Source organism: Bombus huntii, chromosome 6 (assembly GCF_024542735.1).
Source record: "Bombus huntii isolate Logan2020A chromosome 6, iyBomHunt1.1, whole genome shotgun sequence".
Taxonomy (NCBI): Eukaryota; Metazoa; Arthropoda; class Insecta; order Hymenoptera; family Apidae; genus Bombus; species Bombus huntii.
Genome location: NC_066243.1, coordinates 11,125,864 through 11,147,345, shown reverse-complemented (window position 1 = coordinate 11,147,345; position 21,482 = coordinate 11,125,864). Strand labels below are relative to the sequence as shown.

Below are 21,482 nucleotides of genomic sequence, written 5' to 3'. Positions count from 1 at the left end.
TTGAGAATCTGAAATCGTCCCTAGTATCTTTCTTCTTGAGGGCAGATCGTTAGAGAGGATTCATGGTTCGAGAGATACAGTGTGTTTCATGTTTTGGAATCAATAGAAAATTATCGAAGTCGGCACTACGGTATTTCGAAGAGATTTTGGATATTTAGAGAATATAATAAATTTAAAAATTCTTATTTTATCATTTGTATTCTTTGTCATGTTTAAACTAATTATTATTGGGTGTACTTATTTGTCGTAATACATAATATAAAAAGACATCTTTCGAAAATGCTGTCGAATAAATTTTTAATACATTCGTGTAATTTCTATCGTTTCATTCTTCATGTATATTTCAAGAAAATAATTTATCTCTTTTACGCGATCTCTTCTCCAATCAAATAATCTGTCTCTCATTCTTTTAATATCACTTTGTATCGAAATTCTATTTTATTACAAAATCTTCGATCGCTTTAGACGGTGAAAGACGACAGATTATAATTTTTGCAGAATATTGTACTGTGTCTGATATACGAGAAGATTGATCTTAACGAAACGATAAAAAAGCATTTACGTAACCATAATTCTTCAATTATGCGAGAACGACGAAAACGTGATGAGACGGTAGTCGTAGTTTCACGATGATTTTAATTCACTGACAAAGAAAAGCTAGCTGCAAATCAATTCAATGCGTATCATTATATCTCATTGTTCATAATTAACACGTTTTATGACTACTTAATTGGCGTCGCGAGTCTATTCGCTTTTTGCACACACTTCCGCGATTCCTTTTTCGATTATTCATTGTCTCGTACGATATAATTGATTAGAAGATTCAACTTTTTTAGAAGTAACAGTGAACGAAATTCATTGCGAGATTATGAATATTTTTGCAACTTTATATTTTTACGAACTTACGAGTAAAAAGGTAGGATATTTAAATATTTCATAAATGCTTGCGTATTCTTTGCATATTCATATCTGCTATTCTATACGTATAAATTTCCCATAAATGCATAAATATCCCTAGTCTGCTTTTGTTCACTGCTTTTAATCGAAAATGAGTTAATTCGTCAATTGAATGCCTTGAATACTGAAATTTCTTTAGTTGGAGAAAAATTACAAGGATGCAAGGACTAGGACAAACACAACTGAATTTTTATATTATTCATTCCTAACTCTATGACTGGGGAATCTTCCAACTATGATCCGGCCCAGTTAACACGTTAAAAAATGATTTTGCTCGTTGTTGTATATTCGAATTTAAAATCTTGTAAATGCTTGTTAAGGGGACAAAATTATTACAGTCAGTGTACTATTTTTTATTTAAAGCTTCAAAATTTTTAATAATTATTAGAAACAAATCGTTTGATATAATACAATGCATATAATGATATACTAATACTATACAATAATACAGAAGCAAACAGATAAAATACAACGCTCCAACTATAAAAGACTACATGACTTCCAAGTCGCACAGCATTAACTTTATTTTAAGGTTAAGTATTAGAGTTTCGAAAGATTCCAGCTGCTAAACTTCTCTCCTATTTTCAGGAAACTTCCAAGACTCTGCTACCTTATTCCCCCCCCCCCCCCCCCCACTTTCTCTCTCTTTCTCTTTCGATCTTTTTTCACTTTTTTGTTAGAGACACATTTCACGTAGACACAAAGTAGGTGGAGAACACGGGTTGAAAAATACGCTCGATGACAGAAACGTCAGGGCTCAAAGCGGAGGTCCATTAGACAAAATGCGGCAGCTGCAGAAACGGAATGGCTACTCGTGCATCTTCTTTGAGCTGGCTCTCTTTCGCTGGCACACATTAGTTAACGCGATTACATCGGCAGAGGTAATATACCGCCTCGGGATCCGCGTCAGAGATGCAAACGTACGATTCTTATTAAGCTGATTACGCTCATTAACTAATGTACGCTTTGTAACACGTCGTTGATCAAAGTCGCTAGAGAAAGAGACCCACTGTACTGGGAATATCGGGAAGAAAGATAAATCAGTGCAATGCTCCAACACCGTCAAGATCGAGTTGGCGATTGGAACCGCTGGAAACTTTCCTGTTTCCTCGTAACACCTTATGGCGAAGGATATAATTGATGGCGCAGGATATGACTCCAAAGTTTTACACGAGGAATATGGAAGTGTAAAGGTTTCAAAGTTCCAAAGGAAGAATTAGTAGCAGTGATTTATATAGTGTTAGCGAGTGTACACGTATTTTTTATTAGGGTGGTTGAAGTAGTGGAACGTATGATAAAAAGCAGTGGTGACTCGAAGGTTACGAGAAAAGTCATTAATTTCTAGCCATATTATTAACAAATGTACGCGTATTTTTATCAGGTTAATCGAAATAATGAAATGTTTGAAAAAGGACAGAGTCGTGTTTCTAGGATTTCAAAAGAAGGATTAACATCGATGGTTCGTGTATTTTGAGCGAGTGTCCGCATACTTTGATTAGAATAATCGAAATATCAGTTTGTTAAGAATAGTAGATAAAGCGTGCCAGTTTGTTTCACATTTTCAATATACAAGTACAAGTTTCCTAACAGATCTGAATAAATGAAATAAATACGATGATTGTGCGCTAGTAAACTAAGAGTTTCAACAAGGATCTTATCAAGAAGCAAACAAGAATTTCGAAAGTTTCCTCATAAAATCGTAACCTAACGAGCGCCGTTCTCAGAGAACTTCTAAAAGGAACTTAATCCACGACTCAGCAAAGTTAATTAGAAAATCACTTTCGTCTAATAGAACGAGAACAAAGTGCAACTAATCTCCATTCTTCTCTGCATTTGCATAAGCTATTTTTCGCAGCGTGAAACGGATCAGTTTACAAAATAGCACGATGAACACAAAGAAGTCAATGAAGGAAATTCAGACTGGAGAAAGAGAATGAACTCGCTTAAGAAGATAGAAGCGGAGGACTCGATTACTTCTGGTGGAATCTCGTGCTCGAGGGTCAAAAGTGGCTGGCGAATTCCAAGCTGAGACGCGCGAGCAACGCTGAAAATTTGCATGTAGCGGATAAAACGACGCGTGGCAAAGATGGTCCGCCCAAAGAAAACCATTCAAACTTTTCGTATCACGCCGCCGGAAACTTTCGGGCACGAAGATGACCGTGAAAGGAAGAGCCGTCCTGCCAGGCAAGGAAAAAACAAGAAAGAAAAATGGAAGGGACCGAGGGAAAACCGAGATGAAGAAACCGAAACGAGAAGAAGAAACGAAGCTCCTCTTGAGGAAGAAGTTCGAAGAGCGTGTTACGACAGGCTGAAAGCGTCTAGTTATTGGCACACTGGGCTATGGATTCGCTGAGATAAAGAAAGACTTAAGAAGAAAGTGCACTGGTTTGTTTCTTTGTAATCTTGTGTTGAAACGCAATACTGAGTGTTTCGAAGAACGCTCGTTGTTAATAGAGAAAAAAGGGAATATTCTACTATCTAAGTACTGGTTTGAAGAACCCGAAGGATAGTCACAGTGGTTGGTTTGAAAGCAGCATATTTCTTACTAACTATGAAGTTTCTACTAGAGATATCTTAATTGACAGTTGAATTGAACTAATAATAGAACGTCTGTTACATACAATATATACATAGTTTAGGTACTATTTAGCAATGCTAATATAATAGTAATATAATTCACAATAATGTAATAATATAATGTAGAATATATTTCCGCATACTCGGTTTGGGCAGACTAGGTTATTTATATAGATATAGTTTATTATTATAGGATTAACAAAAAAAAACAAAAAATTCGAGACCTATCAACGTTTTTATTTTATGCAATTACATATTCGTTAAGTCAAATGTTCGAGACTTTTCACAATAAAAGTAAAAATTTAATGGTGAAATTTCGCTTGATTCGTCAATGACCCAGTTAAAAGTCACAAATATTGGCACAGTGCAAAAATTCGTGTCCGGTTCCAATAGACGTCGCTCAATTATTTGTCCGCGAGTCGCATTTGTTGTCGTGCGCAAGCTTTATAGCGGATAAAAAGAGCGATATTCAGATGTTGCTTCAACAGCAGACTTTTGTGCGTTGATAGTTTTTGCATTGCAAAAAAGCATTCCGAAAATGAGCGAAGAAAAGATTCATTTGCGTCGTGTCATGCTCATGAATTGCGGAAAGGAATCATTATTTCATACACAATGACGTTGTGCTTAATTTATTGCGAAATAATTTCCGATTTCCAACTGAAGAAGTTGCAGCGAAGGTTTTTTATTGTGCGAAGAATTGATGCGCCGTCTTGGTAAACGTCCTGAATGTTTTTACATCACTTGTCACCGCTATATTCTTAGAGCTTGACATTTTCAAAATCTTTTTTTTTTTTTACATTGCAACAATTGTCAAAATACTATCTGCTGTTGAGATAAGAATCGAATATGGCTCTTTTTATTCGCTATGAAGTTTGCACATGCAACAAATGCGTCTTGCAGAAAAATAATTTAGCAACATCCATTGGAATCCAGCAGGAACTTTTCCGCTGATTCAATGTATATTTTAAAATTGATTTAGAAATATTAATTTTGGTTTAATACTTCTCAAAATATTCGATCTCGTTAAGTGATACGTTTTAGAACAGGGAATACATAGTTGGTAATGTAACAGGCGTCGTCCAGACGTTCTAAACTGTTAAAGGGTTAAGCAGCAATTAATCAATTTCAAACATAGCAAAGTTTTTTTTATCTAACTACAAAGAAACTAAGTAACAGAAAGTGTAGCTTGACAATAAATATACTTCTCCTGTCAGCGATAAGTCGAGTGTCGAGTTAATTACTCAAGTGCAAACACACTATATGTTTTCATCTCGGCAAGAAAAAGTTAATCAATGAAATATCCAACGCATGCTTCTAAAATACATGGATTTCTGTCAACAACGTTGAACATTAATTAATCAAATTCAAACAAACAACAATTTTTAAGCTAACTAAAAAAAGAGATCTAACATTTCTAATTTAAGAAACTGCATCTCAAAGCCAAGTAAAGTATTTACGAACATTTCATTTCAAAATTTAATCTTCTTCAAAATTTCATAATATGTTTCTATGTGATAAAGACCATAAGCTAACTAGAACTTCGGAAATGGGTTCTAAACACGGAGCAAAGCTCCGAAAACGAGATTCGCCGACAAAGACGCGGGGTGCACGCATCATGACAAAGAACATCGTTTCTGGAACTCGAAGGGGAACTCGAAACACGTCTGAGTCGATGACACGCGTGCCGTCGAATTCAAGTCCCTATGGTGAATGGGAGATAATTTGCCGCAAAGGGGCGAACCTTTCGATGGCATCGATAATGAAATTCGCTAAGTTGCCTCAACGACGAACTGAGAGACACTGACTAACAGCGATCCTGGAACATGGTTATTAACCCTTTTACATACGAGTGTATCTTTAACTGTGTTTATCTAGCAATCAAGCATTTTAGACGAGAAATATGTGGAAGAAATCTGTACCAAAGATATTGAGTATTAGATAGATGTTCAAGGGAAAATGTTGTGTTGCGTGCAAATTTGATGCGTGTTATTTGGATAATACCTTACAATAACACATTTCCTATTTGGGAGAATATTGCATATCGAAGTTGTGAAAATGTATTTTATGGAAATTTTATTCATACCCTATCGGCTTAATAATATATTTTCTGTACAAAATGAAATAATGTAGGGGAAATACGGCGTTTCGTGCAAATTTTTCCGGAATATCTGATGGTAATAACATATTTTTCATTTGAACGAAATTACATAATGTAGAGTTCCAGGCGAAATATAATTTTAGTCACATCATTCGAAGATAATAATACATAACGATATTGTTTAGTTTCTGTATTCGTGTTTAAATTATGATATTTGGTAAGAGCAACTTTTGAAAATTATTTTTCTTCTGATCCATGTATTTCTTATCCATGAATGACAATAAAATACGTTCAGTCGTATAAAATGCGAGCTCTAGAGGAGACATGCATGTAATTAAGCACAATTGAAGCAAGACTAACAACGAGACAGCATTAAGAGCGAAGACGAAACGCAGTGAATACAGGGCAAGAAGCAAGAATATGACACGTACTTATAGTTCGTCACGCAAGTATCTTCCCACAAAGATAAATATTCACAATGAGTAAAATGTATAGCGTAACGATAGAAGCTACAAATCATTGAGAAATAAAATATACGTAGAATAATAATAAAGATAATAAAATTATTTATCACTTATGATCTAATCTACTATTTTTAATTCTATTGTATATTCTATTTTCCTTTACATACCATTTAACTTCATATTTTACTTTTTATCGGCAAAATCTTCGATAAATTCGCTGAAATAAAGGCACGATGTCATTTATTCGACGACACTTGTTCGTACAGAGCTAAGATCGAAAGAGTGAGATACTCGCGATCGATCAATCGTAACTCCCCAAGATCCACTATCGAGAGAGTTGGAGGAACTCGCGAGCGTTCGCCTGTCGTCTTTCATTGAGAACGAATGCGACCGGGACGAGGTTATCGGGGTCGAACGTAATTCACGGTGACGCTGGCACGAATATCGCATTAAGAACGCCGCCGTCTAGGCTCGCTTACTGGTCACTAGGCCAGGCGAAATAAACGCTTCTTGCTTTTCGCTTTCTCGAGTCGGGCAGTCTGACTGTTTGGGTGCGTAGGATGATTCGAAGTAATGGCTTTAATAGATCGCGTTTGATGGATTCGAGGGAAGTCAACGATCGTTTATCGTCGATAAAAGAAAGACATTCAGGGCTATATGGTTTATTCGCTCCTATTTCGGTGAACGATGTACTTGTTAGGTCAAATATTAATTATACATATATTATACAGGGTGGTTGGTAACTGGTGGTACAAGCGGAAAGGAGTGGTTCTACACAAAAAACAAATCGAAAATATAGAATAAACATTTTTTTTTTAAATCTACAGTGAAATCTGTTATAACGAGACGTGACAAAGTGCACGCGTACCGAGCGAAAATTCAAAATCGATTTTCTCAAAAACAAAGCCTCAAACGAAAAATTTTTATTCTATATTTTCGACTTCTTTTTTCGCGTAGAATCATCCCCTTTCCGCTTGTACCACCAGTTACCAACCACCCTGTATATACTATTTTCTGCATAATGTATGCCTTGTGTTATTATATCCAGTGAAACTTATTCCACGGATTATGGTTTCAATAAAAATTTTGTCGTTATTTCTGTATTTAGAAGTAGGATGACATAGCTATTATTTTATTCATCACACCGTTCTGAGCCGAAAAACCTTTAGACTTTCTTACATGAACCAACGTTAAAGCAAAAGAATATCTTAAACCTATCGATTATATCTAGAACTATCTTCTAGTTACTATTTATTGGAACTAGCGCATCTGCATATGGATGGCGAGCGCGAACTCACGTTGTCATCTCCAACAAATTTTGTTCATTTACAAACGAAAGGATTATAATCATTTAGATTCTTAACTATCCTAAGATTAATTCTGTACTTTCAATTTCGTGCTATGATCTTTCCTAAGACATCATACATATAGGAATATAGAAATTCTAAGATGATCGGAGAACATGGAAGAGTTAAACGACTAATAGGAACATTATAAAAGAACAGTTCAATATAGCGAAAAGTTAATTTACGTTACGATGGATTCAGAACAAGCCACATATACACAGAATCAATCATCTAATCGACTGCACCGATGAATTTTTGTATTTACAATCCAGTAGGGAAATCGCCTCACGATAAAGTAGTTTCTTTGAAACTCTTCGTTCGATTTCTATTAAGGAGATAAGTTTGTGCTCATCGTTCTAGAACAGCCATCGTATATTTGCATTTCGAAGACGTTCGAAGCTTCCCAACGTAAACGGTTTCCATTTCGAAATTGATTTCGCCGGTATTGCGGCTTCGTCAGAAGCATATTGATACAGAATTTTAATTCTTCGAGTAAATAGCGATTCGAGCCCATAACTCTTTATTATTCCACCATGCTTTCCATTTAAATTCTACATTTGATGCCAACTGACTTTCTATGAACAAGTACAAAGGATCATGAGACTATTCAAGCACTTATTATATGACCTTTTATGAGCCTACTGCGTGCGTTACAGAAACGTGAAATTTCATTAGCGCTTTAACGAGACCCGACTATTATCATTGCATTGATAACGTTGAAAACAACTTTGAAAATGCACATAGAAATTACAAGATACCTAGTGGAAGTATATATGTCGTACAGATACTCTTGAACCTTAAATATTCAATGGGAATATTCAATATTCAATATTTAATATTCATCCTTAACACATATTATATGTTTAAAATATGTTAAGACATTAATTTTTTTCGTAAATATCTTGTGTTGCCTCATTACAATGCTAGTAAAATTTCAAAATGTTTTATATAGCACACAGTATACGATCATGAAGATTCTGTACGGTGAGTGTTTCATGATTCAGTGTATCCTTGGCGCCTCCAACCTCGATATATTTTCTTTTCTTGCCGACTACTGTAACAGTCTTTGCTGTTGGCTAGAATTTCAGTTTCGTCAAATTGAATCTCCGTAGCTGGACGACGTTCTGCCACGGTAAACTTCGCACACGTAGTTCGTTTTATAGGCGCATCTCTGTTCTCTTGTTTTTGTTACCTGCACTGGATAACGCGGTGCAAAAACAAGTCGAACGGTATCAATTCGAGCGCGAATTTCCGTAGCTACCAGAAAAATCCTACGAAGCGAGCGACCAGCTCTCGTTGGTTCATTAAAACGTGAAACGGTAAACAAATAAGATGTGAAATGCTTGTAAAACGATGCGAAAAAAAATATTGGAAGATCCCCTGGATGGACGTTTTAAACGTGTCATTGGAAAAACTCGTTGTTGGTTTTTTGTGATAATGAAATATTTCCACGTTTCTAGATTTATAAACGGCTTAAAGTATCGATGAGATGATTAACAACATTATTATGTTTGAATTAAAATTTTCCGCGCCTTAAAGCAGACACGTAACATTATCGCGATATTTTAAATTCTATAAAATTGTAGAATTTCAGTAGAAGAAAAACTAGTGAAGGAAAAATTATGAAACGATTATTTATGCGTAAATTATGAAACGAAATTATGAAATGAAAAATTGAAACTAAAATACTGTATCAAGACAACGGTCAGCTCTTAGTAACGACCGTCCTTAAATTGAAAGAAAATACCCAATTTCTCCCGGAGTGTGAAATATTTTACATCGGATTGATACACATTGCTATTAATAAACTACTTTGTATGCATGAAAATAAATCGGGACAAGCTTCCTAACCGCAAGGGTGGCTATGTTACATCGTATTTTGTTTCAAACCAATCCTCTCTTTTGGGGCTGATTCGAAAGCTACTGAATCTTTGATGGGACTTCGTGTCGTTACTTGGGATACAGAAGGGAAATAGATTTAATACCATGCCTAGACGTCCCTCCCAGACTACAAACGGTGTCTTAGAGTTCCCTTCCACGCCTCACTATTAGTATTCTCTCCCTTCAACTATATCCGCCTTCCTTTCTGTCCTACCCTTCGCGGACTATCCCGCAGATGCGGAATTTTTACTACATCCCCGCAGTGTAGATCCCGAAGAGGAGGGTTCGTACGGCGTTGCATTAAAGGCGAACGCTGTTTAAAGCCGACCTAACCACCGAGAATACCCATCGAACCAACCAAGTTCTCGTATAAGGAAGTCGTCGATCGACTTTCACACCGTCACGCTTCACTTTGTTCAACTTGATCGTTTAGGATGTTCTTGTGTGTCGTTTGAATCTTATCATTTAATTCTTCATCATTTCCTAGAGATTATACAATAGTATAGACTGTAATTTACTCAAATTTGAAAAAAGATAGATTAAACATAATCCTTAGAGTGAAATACCAAGAGGAATATGGTAAGTTCATTATAGTTGATTTTCTGATTTTTGTATTTTATTCGATGACTAAGAGAAAGTATCGCAATACAATGAAGTTGAAATGGGAAATAACACTTTTTGAAATGAGTGACTTACGAAGGTTTATAGAAACTTAATGGTATAATTGATCGTGTGATGAATCAATATTTTTGGAACATTCGAAAGGCTGGCGGAGAATTGCTTTTAATCTCAAATGAAATAAAATTACAATTTTGATAATGTGCGAGTGTATTGATAGGACAAATCATTTAAAATCTCAAATTTGGGAATTGTTTCAGGATAACTGAAAAACCTGACTTCTTACATTTTTCATAAGTGATCTGTTTTACGATATGAACGTTTGATGATGCATCTAAGACTGTCTAAGTCAATATAATAAAAAACCTATTACAATGCTACAAGTTTATTCAGTGTACATATGAACTCTGCTTGAGAAGAAAGAACGATTATCAAATAAATTGTTAGTATAAGAGACAGTACAAGAAAAAACACGGTTTCAAATCAAAAGAATAGCATCTTGCCTGTCTGAACCATGAAGCCTCGCATTACCCAGATAAGAAACGCCAGTAAAAGAGAACAGTGCTCGAAAACTAGAGTCCTTGAAGCTTTTACGACTCCGTTCTCAGTGAAACTATCGAGAATTTCAGTCGGCGCTAGAGACCTTCCCTTCTCGCAGTTAGATCAACAGCTAAGAGCCGTGTAACTTAAACAAACGACACCTGAAAACACACTTCGGCATTGTCGTGTGTCTCGACGAGGCAGCACACAGCGACTAGCTACGACTAGCGTAACAAAAATCGACTAGCAACCTGAGCGTAAACTTCGACACGCTCCTCAGACACACTCGAGCTAACAAAAGGCCAAAGAAGCTTCCACGAACATCTCGTCGATTTTTCCACGATTTTTCCTTCCATAATAGAAGATCGTCACTCGCGCACATATTCTACGTCTACATACTCTCTCTGTCTGTCTGTCTGTCTGTCTGTCTGTCTCTCTCTCTCTCTCTCTGGAGTTTTCTACGTTGGCTTCTTCTGATGCATCTTTCATAGCCAAAGACTTAGCGTGTGTCCCGCATTAAAGCGTCGTGCGCCTAATTTCGCATTCAGATTGTCATTTTCGCGTTGCAACGCAGCGTCTCGCGACACTCGTAAATGGAACCTATTACGGGTCTCAGCAACGAATGCAACAAAACTCTTTAATCTTGACGTTCAAAGGCCCCTCCTCATCCTACTTTTCTATGCAAAATACGAAACAGCCACCGTACAACCGTTTCCCGTTTAATGAACGGACATCTCGGTCAGCAACAAAAACAAAAGAAGAAAAGAAGAAAGAGAAGAAAACACCTGGCTTTAAAAACGTAGCAACAATCTAGAGAACGAGAGAAAGAGAGGCCAGGCAGAGGGTCTAATAACGAAATTAATATCCGTGTTTCCAACGGATAATGGCTCGAGTATCGCGTTATTACGTTCAATTGAACCGTGTTACGTGGAACATCGCTCCGGTATACTTTTCCTTTTTTTTTTCCTCTTCGTTTTTTAAGGAGCTCGTCCTTTAATGGGTCTACGATGTTCGAACACGAGAAATCGGTTGGAGATTTAATAACTACAGCTCATCCGATGCACCGTTATAATACGTAATTTAGTTCTTTATGTAAAGATAACGAGCAAAGAGATAACGAGATTATACTGTTTTGGTTTGAAAGTAAAAATCGCACCTTACACAGTTAAAGGACAGGTTATCCAGGACATTTTTCTTGTCTCTGGAATGGTATTCTTAGTTTCAAGAAAGGGAAGAGGACGGTTACCACAATACGTGGAAATAGGTTTTCGTATTCCCTGGGCGATAAAAGAAACAGGTGAATTCGATTTTCCATAAAACTTTAAATTTCCATGTCACACGGCTTTCTTTCCTCGGAATGCTTGGAATGTTTGAAAACGTTTTTAGTCTTTCATTGCCTTGGCGTATAACAAGTGGGCGGTAAAACGAACCGGTAGTTTCAGGATTTAATGTGTGCAAGTTTCTTTAATGACTAGGAAACGCGAGTTGTGCCTGCTCGAATTCAGGAAGTATTTAAGGAGCCATCAAACACGAAATTCGCACATAGAAATTAGGGTAAAAGTGGGAATCTCGAATTTTATTAACAAGAAACATAAGGTTCAAAAGTTTCATCACGAATTGAAAAAAAATTAACGATGACCAGGAAGTTATCGATTACTTTGATAAGTGATTCTTTCTGAAACTTTTTTTTTTTATTATTGCAATGGAATTTATATAGGTATTTTAATGCACTGAAAAGATATGGTCCAACGTGAAAGAGAATGATAATTATTCACAGATAAACTGATGGGTTGAACGAACACACATATATAATATCATCTACTCTTTATATCGCTAGGTATTTTTAATAGATGATCACTGCTGTATAATCATATCTTTGCTTCAATAAATCTTCAATTTCATAAGCTCTGCAAAAGTTATCGCGAAATGCCTTTTACTACGAATAACAAATTTCATTATTTGAATATGAAACACTTCGATTTTAAATTTCGTTATAGCTATCATGATTCCATTTCTCTCGAAACGTTTGTTTCAATTTTCCACATAATAATTGAACGCCATATACACTATATACGGCATAACATATACCAAACATATAATTGAAATAGTTAAACGAAATTTCAATCTGAATATGAACAAAAAATGTTACTTATTCGTCTATAAGAGTTTTATATTTCATATCTCCGTGTTTCAACAACATGTAGGAATTCTACGAGCACGAGAACTACGTGTAACTTCGTAATTCGACCGATAGGTTCTATCTAGAAGAAGGCAACGATAATCACGTGACCATACGACACATGCGTGGCATTATCAGTTTCTTCACAGACGTATTTTTCTGCCAACAGTCGAATATGTATTACACATTATCTGTACGTAATTTTAAAGAGACAGTGCATCGAGATGCAATTACTTTTCATGCTAGTTCGACCATCACGTGACATCATCTCCAAGTAAACGATTGTATATACTAAGCACGTAATGTGATCATGTAATGTACAAGTGTCTCATTACGGTCTTCAAGGTTTCTCTATTCTAATTAGAAAGGAACAAACTCCATATATGGAGTTATTTTTCATTTGCGAAAAAATTATACTAAGTTTAAAACCTTCAAATATTAAATATAACATATATATACATTTGGTGAATAGTATTAGTGTAATGTTTGCTAATCTTCTCTAAGTCGTCTTTCATTTTTGCGATAGACAAATAATTTACGATTAGATACATTTCATAGAAAGACACTTTTGATAGGATTAAAATTATTGTTATCAGTTAGAGCGCTCTCCTATAAAGAAAGTTTCCTGTTGAAAATAACCGTAATTTTACGTAATAGAAACGCAAAATAACAGCTCAGAACTATATGTGCCATTTAATTAACCGAAGCTGAATGTACTACGTTCACTAATTCAGATATTTTGAAAATGGATTAACATTTTTCCGTAATTAAAGTAAATGCGTCTTAACTAGATTTTCCGGTAGCACATTTTGTTATACTACGGTTAAATGTAACATATGTATGTCAAAATGTACCTCTAGAACGAGAATCATATAATATGGAAATATATTTTTTGAATATAATAATATCATCGCATTTGGAATAAAAATTTTGATTTAAAAATCCAATTAAAACATTTTGTACTGTACATAAAATATCGTAAGATATTACGTATTTTCTACAGGATTATCTAAACCTTTCAGAAATCAGACTGATTAACCCTACCTTCTGCAAATTTCTCAATCTCCATAAGCTATTTATTGCAAAAAATTCAAAGAAAATTATTAAAAAATTGTAAGATTTGACATATTTTTCTTTACTTCCCAACTTATAAAGTTAATCAATATTAATTCTGGCCAGCTCGATATTTTGTCTTTCGATTCTTCTCACTTTGAACAAGTAGATGATAGTCGTTTATGTTACAAATCAACATCATCAACTGTTAAAATTTTTCCATCAAAATGTTTTAATCTTAAGTGATGATATTCGTTCTAACACATTATATAGTGAATGGATAGAAAACACTTTCTCAAATCATTTTATCGAAACGCGCAAAAATCAAAATGCAACTATTCTGTTTGCACGTAGCATTGCTTAAACAACTCAATCGATACACCATTTGCGATAACAGTAGCGAATATATTAATCTAATATATAGCTAACGAAGATACTGAAACGCACACACGTATTATATAATCAAGCGTCGCAAATAGCTTATTGTGTATGAACCACTTGAAACAAAACGTCGAATGGCAACCGCGAAGAGTTAAGCCCGGGAATATTCAAACGATCGCGGGGACTAGCTACCAACTGCTCGATACTATACGCATTCATAATTCCAGGAATAAATTTCAGTGAGGAAAGCGGGACGAAATTGCGTCAGACAGATAACAACGGAGCGCGATATGTAGGCATTTAAAAGGACCGCGCTTGTTTACACTCTGGTCGAGCCGACGTACACACATGGCTCTCGTCTCTTTTTGCCAGGCGAGAATTACGCCGACGGCCAGACGCTTCATGTAGAGACATCTCTACATGAGTTTCGTTCAGTCATGCGACAACACGGAAATTTCCTATTGATACAGTTATTTTGATTTTTTGCTCTCGTTAGTTAACAGGGATAGAAGATAAACAATAGATCATTTCAACATACCAGTGAAGAAAAACAGTCGATTCCAAGAAGCGAGCGGCTGAGTTGATACTTCAAACCAAACACACGAACACGTAACCTTCAACGAAACAGCTTTCTAAGAAATGTTTCCCTCGTTGTTGGGACAAGATTCGTTGCTGGATGGTCAAGTCCTTTTTCCTATAAACCGCCCACTGATCTTTCTTTTCTTCCCAGATTCACTATCTTTCCTCTTCTCTCTTTACCTGTTTCTTTCACATGTTCACACGGAAGAACGTCACCAAAATGTTCACGCCAGGGCGCATAGTAGTTTTCCGCTCCCTTCTGTTCTTTCCACGCGTCCCGTCCTCGTTCCGTTGCAAGACGCACGAGCACACACGGCTGTCACGCGACGCACTTTAGGCGCGATCACGACGAGAATCACGGTATATAATACGCGCACGATCAACAACACAACTAAGCACGTTCGTCTCGATATTATTACAAGCTTAGAGTATAAACGATACGAAAAGAGACGAGATTCTGCGTCACCGCGGCCACGAAACGAACAGAGTTACGTCTCGGCTCATCTTTGTCTTTGGAGGTTAGGTTCGAGTATCTGGCGTCTCTTTCGCTCGCTCGGAAATGCACGCGTATACAGACACTTGGCCTCGCGATTAGTTTCAAATGGTTCTGACGACGACACTCAGACAGCATGCACCACCGCGACGCGAGAACACGACCGACTGCGCTCGTCCCTAGCTCGGTAGAACCGGCGAAAAACTACGAGAAAATCCAGCCATGCTGACTGCGCGACCGGCGTCAGACTGCCGCGAGGACAGAGCGGGGATTCAGTTGAGTGGCATCGCCCGACAAGCGGGGTCCCCCTCCTACTGCTTCACTCGACCGCCGGACTCTCACCCCTTCCCTCTCTACGAGTTCCACGCGTTTCTCCTCTTGTCCCTACGACCCTTCCCGCCCCACTACTTTGTCGTGTGGCGCGCCCCTTGCGTCGCCTCGCGAACTTCAACCGAGCTACCTATCCCCACCAAACGTCTGGCCAAGCAGTGAAAGAGAGTCAACGCGAGGAAGAGAAGCACGCACACGCCACGTATAAGAGAGAGATGGATGGAACGAGAATGCGGCGCATGCGCAGTGCATCAGTCGCGGCACGCGGTCGCGCCCAAACGCATCTTCTCGCGATTCTCATATTGATGTACTACGCGCTTGCACTCACGGCGAACCGATTGGGTGCCTCGCGAATACCGAACAACTCATACGTGAAGGATGAACGAAACAGCATCTCGTTAAGAAATCGCTGCCAGATATACAACCGCTACGCACCTTCGGTCGAGTTACTTTGAAAGCGTTCAAGAATTCGATCAGCGACAGATCACCGACACGCGTGACAAGCAGTTGAATATCCTGTTCTGTTACCGTCTACGCGCGGTAAAGTCGTATGTTATATAAAATATCATGCATATAGTGTAACAGCAAAGGTATCAATGTTATCGTATTTATTTCTTTATCGGGGTTTGAGTGAACTCCATTTGCGAAAGGCGTAACTGGTTCTATATGAGCAACAGCCTTTCCATTCATTTCTTATTTTTGTTAAGATAAGCGATATTTACTCGAGAATGAACTAACGTGCCGATTCACATGCATCTTTCACGCGACAAATTGCGATGCATCCAGTCACAGACAATTGATTACACTTTCGAAGAAGATACACTGGAAGTCTCTACGTATCCGCAGCTTCCTCTGAGACCGTACTCTTGCACGCCCCGAACCACTCCATCCCCTCGGGTCGTCCTTAGAAAACATTTTTCCCTTTTCCATTCGAAACCGGAGCAACCCTTCATCCTCCGGTCCCATCGCTGAATTCTTCAACGATACAATTCCCGGCGCGGTGCACAGTGGCCTCGCGAGCTTCGCGCCACGAAACGAGTCCATGGAAAATGGCGCTCCTGGAGCGGGGTTAACTAATGAATTCCGGCGCGGTTCTGTGCCGGCTCCTCTGCATTTCGAGGTCTTATCACTGGTTGGAAATCAGCCTGCTTGGCAGATGTTCGCCGAAACCTCGACCTCTCTCTCGTTCTTCTTGCGTTTCTTTCGCGGCCAGACGCGTTCCACGTCGCCTCCACCCTCGTAACCTTCGTCGTTTACGTTTTACAGACGGAGAAACGTCGGCGCGCAGCCGAGAGACTCGGCGAACTCGAGCCATCCTCGCCTCCTTTCTTCACCCTTCTACGCCACTAGCTGGATGTGAGTTACCGCGCTACGGAATGGACTCGTCGAATTATTTTCGTTGAATGCCACCGCGGTATCGGTTTCGCGATCGCGAAACTGCCAGAGGGATGATATTAAAATTGAAATGGGCTCGAACGATGCCTCGATTCTTTGGAAAGGGGCTTTAAATAAAGGGTAAATTGTGTTTCCTTGAATAAATGAATGTTCGATTGCGGAATATTGCAAGTGGTTGGTTTAAATGGTATTTAGTCCGCAATTGAAATTCTCATATCGTAGGTTGTAGGTAACGCAGTTATTTAATTCTAGAATATTTCATTTTGATTTGTATCTTGCGTTTCACGTGATAACAATTGTATAAAATTGCCTTGCATGTTTAAGATTGAATAATCTAACTCAAATTACCCTCATTTAAATAAACCAGTCAGGTCTTGAGAAGCTTTTATTTGTAGTATAGCATTATTTGTTACATTCATATTTTCTTAATAACGAGAAATATTTGATTAATTTGATCAATTTTCCAACGAAGATTAGCAAACGATAAGAATCGAAAGAAAAAAGAAGAGATCTCGAAGTACCTATGCCGAGTTTCCATTTGCCTCCGTTAAGTAGCGAGCTGTACCTACAAGAAGCATTCTAAAGGACGCATCCGTCTTTCTCCCCTTTGCTACATACGTTTTTCTGAAATCTGTGCCGAACGCGATACCGACTGGCCCAGATTCAACCGCAAGTTCGCTCAAAGAAACTTGTTTCCGCCGCGCACAGGCATATATCATAGAGCTCCTTGTCCGGGGGGTTTACGAGAGGAAATGAAATTCTTTTTTACTCGCTACTCAAAGATACAATCGTATTTCTCCTTGGCGACGGAGGAAATGAAAACTTTCTGGGCGCGCCTCTCTGGCCGCCGCTTTACCATATTGCGCAAATAGAAACATTATTGAGATAAGAATTCCAAATTATGGCAAACAGCTTTTCAGCGTCAAATTCTCTTATTTTAGCAAAAGAAAAAAAAGAAAAGAAAAGAAAAGGAAAGCAAAGAAGTTGAAAGAAATTGTCGATGAAGTTTCTATTGTCACGTGAAATTTTCCCCAACGATTGTTGGATTTTCTGTTATGGAACGATCATGAATTTCCGAGCCGATAATAGTACGAATCCGAACGGTTACCGTGCTTCCGTTCGTTCTTCCTCTTGAACGCGATACCGACCGCGTCTTACAATAGGCGGAAACTGAAAACGTCACGTAGCAGAATGAAATTCAACCACATATTCCCCAGGAACGTCAAACCGGTCTGATCGCGCGCTGTCCACATTGCTCGAATACACACTACCTCACGACGCCTTTGTCACTAGGCGACTAGCTCGTCTTATTTGTCATTTCTTTTATAGGAGTCGACATCCCACGTCCTTAGTCGCTTCGAACCGTCGATCGAGCAACAGGAAGACCAAAGATTCTTTTGACGAGACTCGCTTTCTGTTCTGGTGTCCTTTGTTGAAGTTTCTAATTTGTAGGAATTTTTATTCATCGGTATAGTGTACATTCTTTATTAGCACATCATCCATGGAGAAATCTCACTTTTGAACAAACATGCTTCCATGATGAAAGACGTGTTGATTGGTAATTATGAGTTGCACGATAGATTGATAATTTGTAAAATTGATAATAAAGTTGTGCATCATTTGCACAATCGATGACATGTTAACAGTCCGAAGCTATTAATGACTATAATGTATAACTTGTACTTAAGGAATCAAATTGGAAGTCCATGTATTTTGTAAAGAATCGTTCAAATTCGAAAGACTTCATTCTTCCAATACTCTGAGATTCCTACTAAAAATTAGGAATCGATTGTTTTGTCTACTTCGATAACTTTAATGTTAATATTGATTTTGTTTGCAGGCATACGCTCTACTCTGCATATACTTTCCGCTGCATTCTCTTCCTACTCGTATCTTTCGTTTCCACATCTGCACAAATTCTACAATTTCTTATCTTTCATTCGTCGATCACGCGATACATTCATGTTATTTACTTTCGATTTGCTCTTCCGATCTTTTTATTGACGAAATAAGATTAGAAATGCAGAAAAGGCGATATTATTTCTTACGCAAAAGTCGATAAATAAATACACGGGCAAAAATGAATTCCTATAGCGAACATACATCACTTAACCATTTTATCTTTCGTAAATTCTGATCACTTTCATCGCGATGATTTTTGTCAACGCTTAACCACTATCGTCTGTAGTTGGAACAATTACATACTTCGTCGTTGAACGTGTTCCACAGTCAGTGTGAGTATCACGATTGTGTGATCAAACGACCATGGTGAGATCTGACGCATCGAAGGGCGCGATAGGTGCTAATTAAATGCGCCCTTTGACGCGATACAAGACCCACAAACCGTCTAACAATGAACATGCCCTTCGTAATATTGATCGGTGGCGTGGTGTTTCACAGTAAAATAAAGGCGACTGTTACACGCGGCGTGATTGACGGCGCAAGCTCGAATTCTACAAACAAAATAAATTGCCCGTCAATCATGCTTAATTAGAGATATTTCCCTCTTTCCACGTTATCAAAGACATTTCCCCTTTTTACACCCGAACGCATCGTGCACGCGCCGTAAATGCAAGAACACCGTTTGATTTTCATTTTCTTTCTTTTTTCCCCTACCGATACATTGTACTCGGCAAAACGAGTTGGAAACTAATATTTAGAACTATACCAACGGTGCCGTTAGCAAAAGTATACTGCTGGGAGTACGTTAACGTTTAACCACATGGGGTCAACATTACACGGTGAATTATGCTTCTAATATCGGTTTACTTCCGTAGCCCTCTTTATTAAGCTTTCTGTTGCATTCTGCTACGAGTGTTATGGTGAATCAACATTTTCATCGATGTTCTAATGAATAATATGTTTAGAGGAACTGATAACGCGGCTCGGTTACATAACTCGGAAAGAACGAAAACCATGCAGTATATTCACCAGAGATTACAGATATTCGACCGGTATCGGATGCAATTCTTGTATCGAACGGTGCAGTGTACATTGTACATACATTTTGATATAAAGCACCGTTAAAATCTCTGCTAGTAGTATCGGCGTAAAACGCAATCTAGCAAATCTCTCTTTTTTTTATTCGGCAACATCAACCACTATAAATTCTTCCGTTAATCGTCTGCGTTGCTTAAATTTCATTACGTATTTTCAGATTTCAATGGTCTTTGCTTCTCTGTGTTCCGGAGTTTAATCAAGAAATTTGCAGTTGACGTCTATCTATATACATATATATAGAATGTCGTTCAAATGTTCGTAATCAGTAATTCATTCCATTCTATTCGTGACATTTATGTAGTTTGTATTTGAAAATTGTGAAACGACCTTATTTGCTGTTCATTTTTCAAACCCAAAGTTTCTAAAATAAATATACAATTTATGGTATCGTCCAGAAGTTATTACAATCGTTACTCTTCGTTCGCAACACTCGAAACCAAAAGTTTCTTTAAAATTAACTTAATCCTTAATCTGCAATTACTTATCGATCAACCGATACGAGACGATGTGTGACAGCGAAACTTGGTTCGATAGTTTGCAAGTTGCACTGCGTACGGCATCGAGAGACTCGCAAGCTTGACGAGCATTTACGCCCGAATTGCTTGCAATTTAGCAAATCTATCAGAAATCACGACTCCTTAAGCGGCCGTCGATCAGCGTTCACCGCGCCGTTTAAACGGCTCCGCTTAGATTAGGCGACGTCTCGCGTCGAATCCGGGCCATCAGCCGAAACGCATCGCAGTCATTAAGCCGGGTATCGATTAAGCAGCATCGCGGGGATGTTTGTACGTCTACGATGGGCCGATGCTGTCTGATTTATTAACGAACTCGAATGCCTCCGCTGGAAATTAACCTTGTCTATCCAACATGTTTCTGCACGCGGTGCAGACACGATCGTCAGCGAATTCGTCGACCAATGGTACATTAACTAATTACCCCCCGAGCGAACTTCTAGACACTGTTTGGTTATTGGAAGCTAGATATACATTATGTTAGTTAGCAGTCGATTTAATTAAGTTGCACGCGCGACGAAACTTGCGAGTATCGCGGTGACAAGGTGAATTGAAACATGTAGATAGAATTGAGGTTCGTTACGTTAGAAATGTTATTTATGATACTGGCGAACTGGGTTCTCTAACACCAGAATTACTAGAGTGGTTAAAATTATCAATTCGTAATTTTTTCATAGAAATTTTATAAATCTTCAATGGAGCGTTTCTAGAAATTTGAACGATTTTTCGTAAAATACGCTAATGAAATATGTTACTTTATTGTGGTATAGACTTAATCCTATTCCTTGCGCTTTAATTTCTGTGATACAAGTTGTATACTGTCGTTGTCGGTAGTAATAGGTTAAGATTAGGAAGGATAGATATTGTTTGGTTATTGGGAGCTTGTTATAGATTATGTTAGTTAGCAGTCGCTTTAATTAAGCACAGATACAACGGAACTCGCGAGTATCACAGTGACAAGATAAATCGAAATGTGTAGATGGAAGAGGATTGAGTTGAGGTTCGTTACGTTGGAAATGGGCTAGGACATTAGCGAACGAGTCCTTTAATCCTAGCACTACCGGTATGATCAAAATTAC

General features: G+C 38.0%; 1 protein-coding gene across 3 annotated transcripts in view; it reads right to left on the bottom strand.

Moving 5' to 3' along the window:
- The window catches only part of LOC126866438 (bifunctional heparan sulfate N-deacetylase/N-sulfotransferase), a 365,667-nt gene that overhangs the window by 143,720 nt on the left and 200,465 nt on the right, over positions 1-21,482 (bottom strand). The window contains exon 1 of one of the 3 annotated variants that reach the window (XM_050620011.1): positions 14,633-15,403. The exons of the other annotated variants lie outside the window; for them this stretch is intronic. The gene's annotated coding sequence lies outside the window, so the exon portion shown is untranslated. Of the gene's footprint in view, positions 1-14,632; positions 15,404-21,482 lie in introns of those variants that run through there. 3 annotated transcript variants of the gene reach the window in all.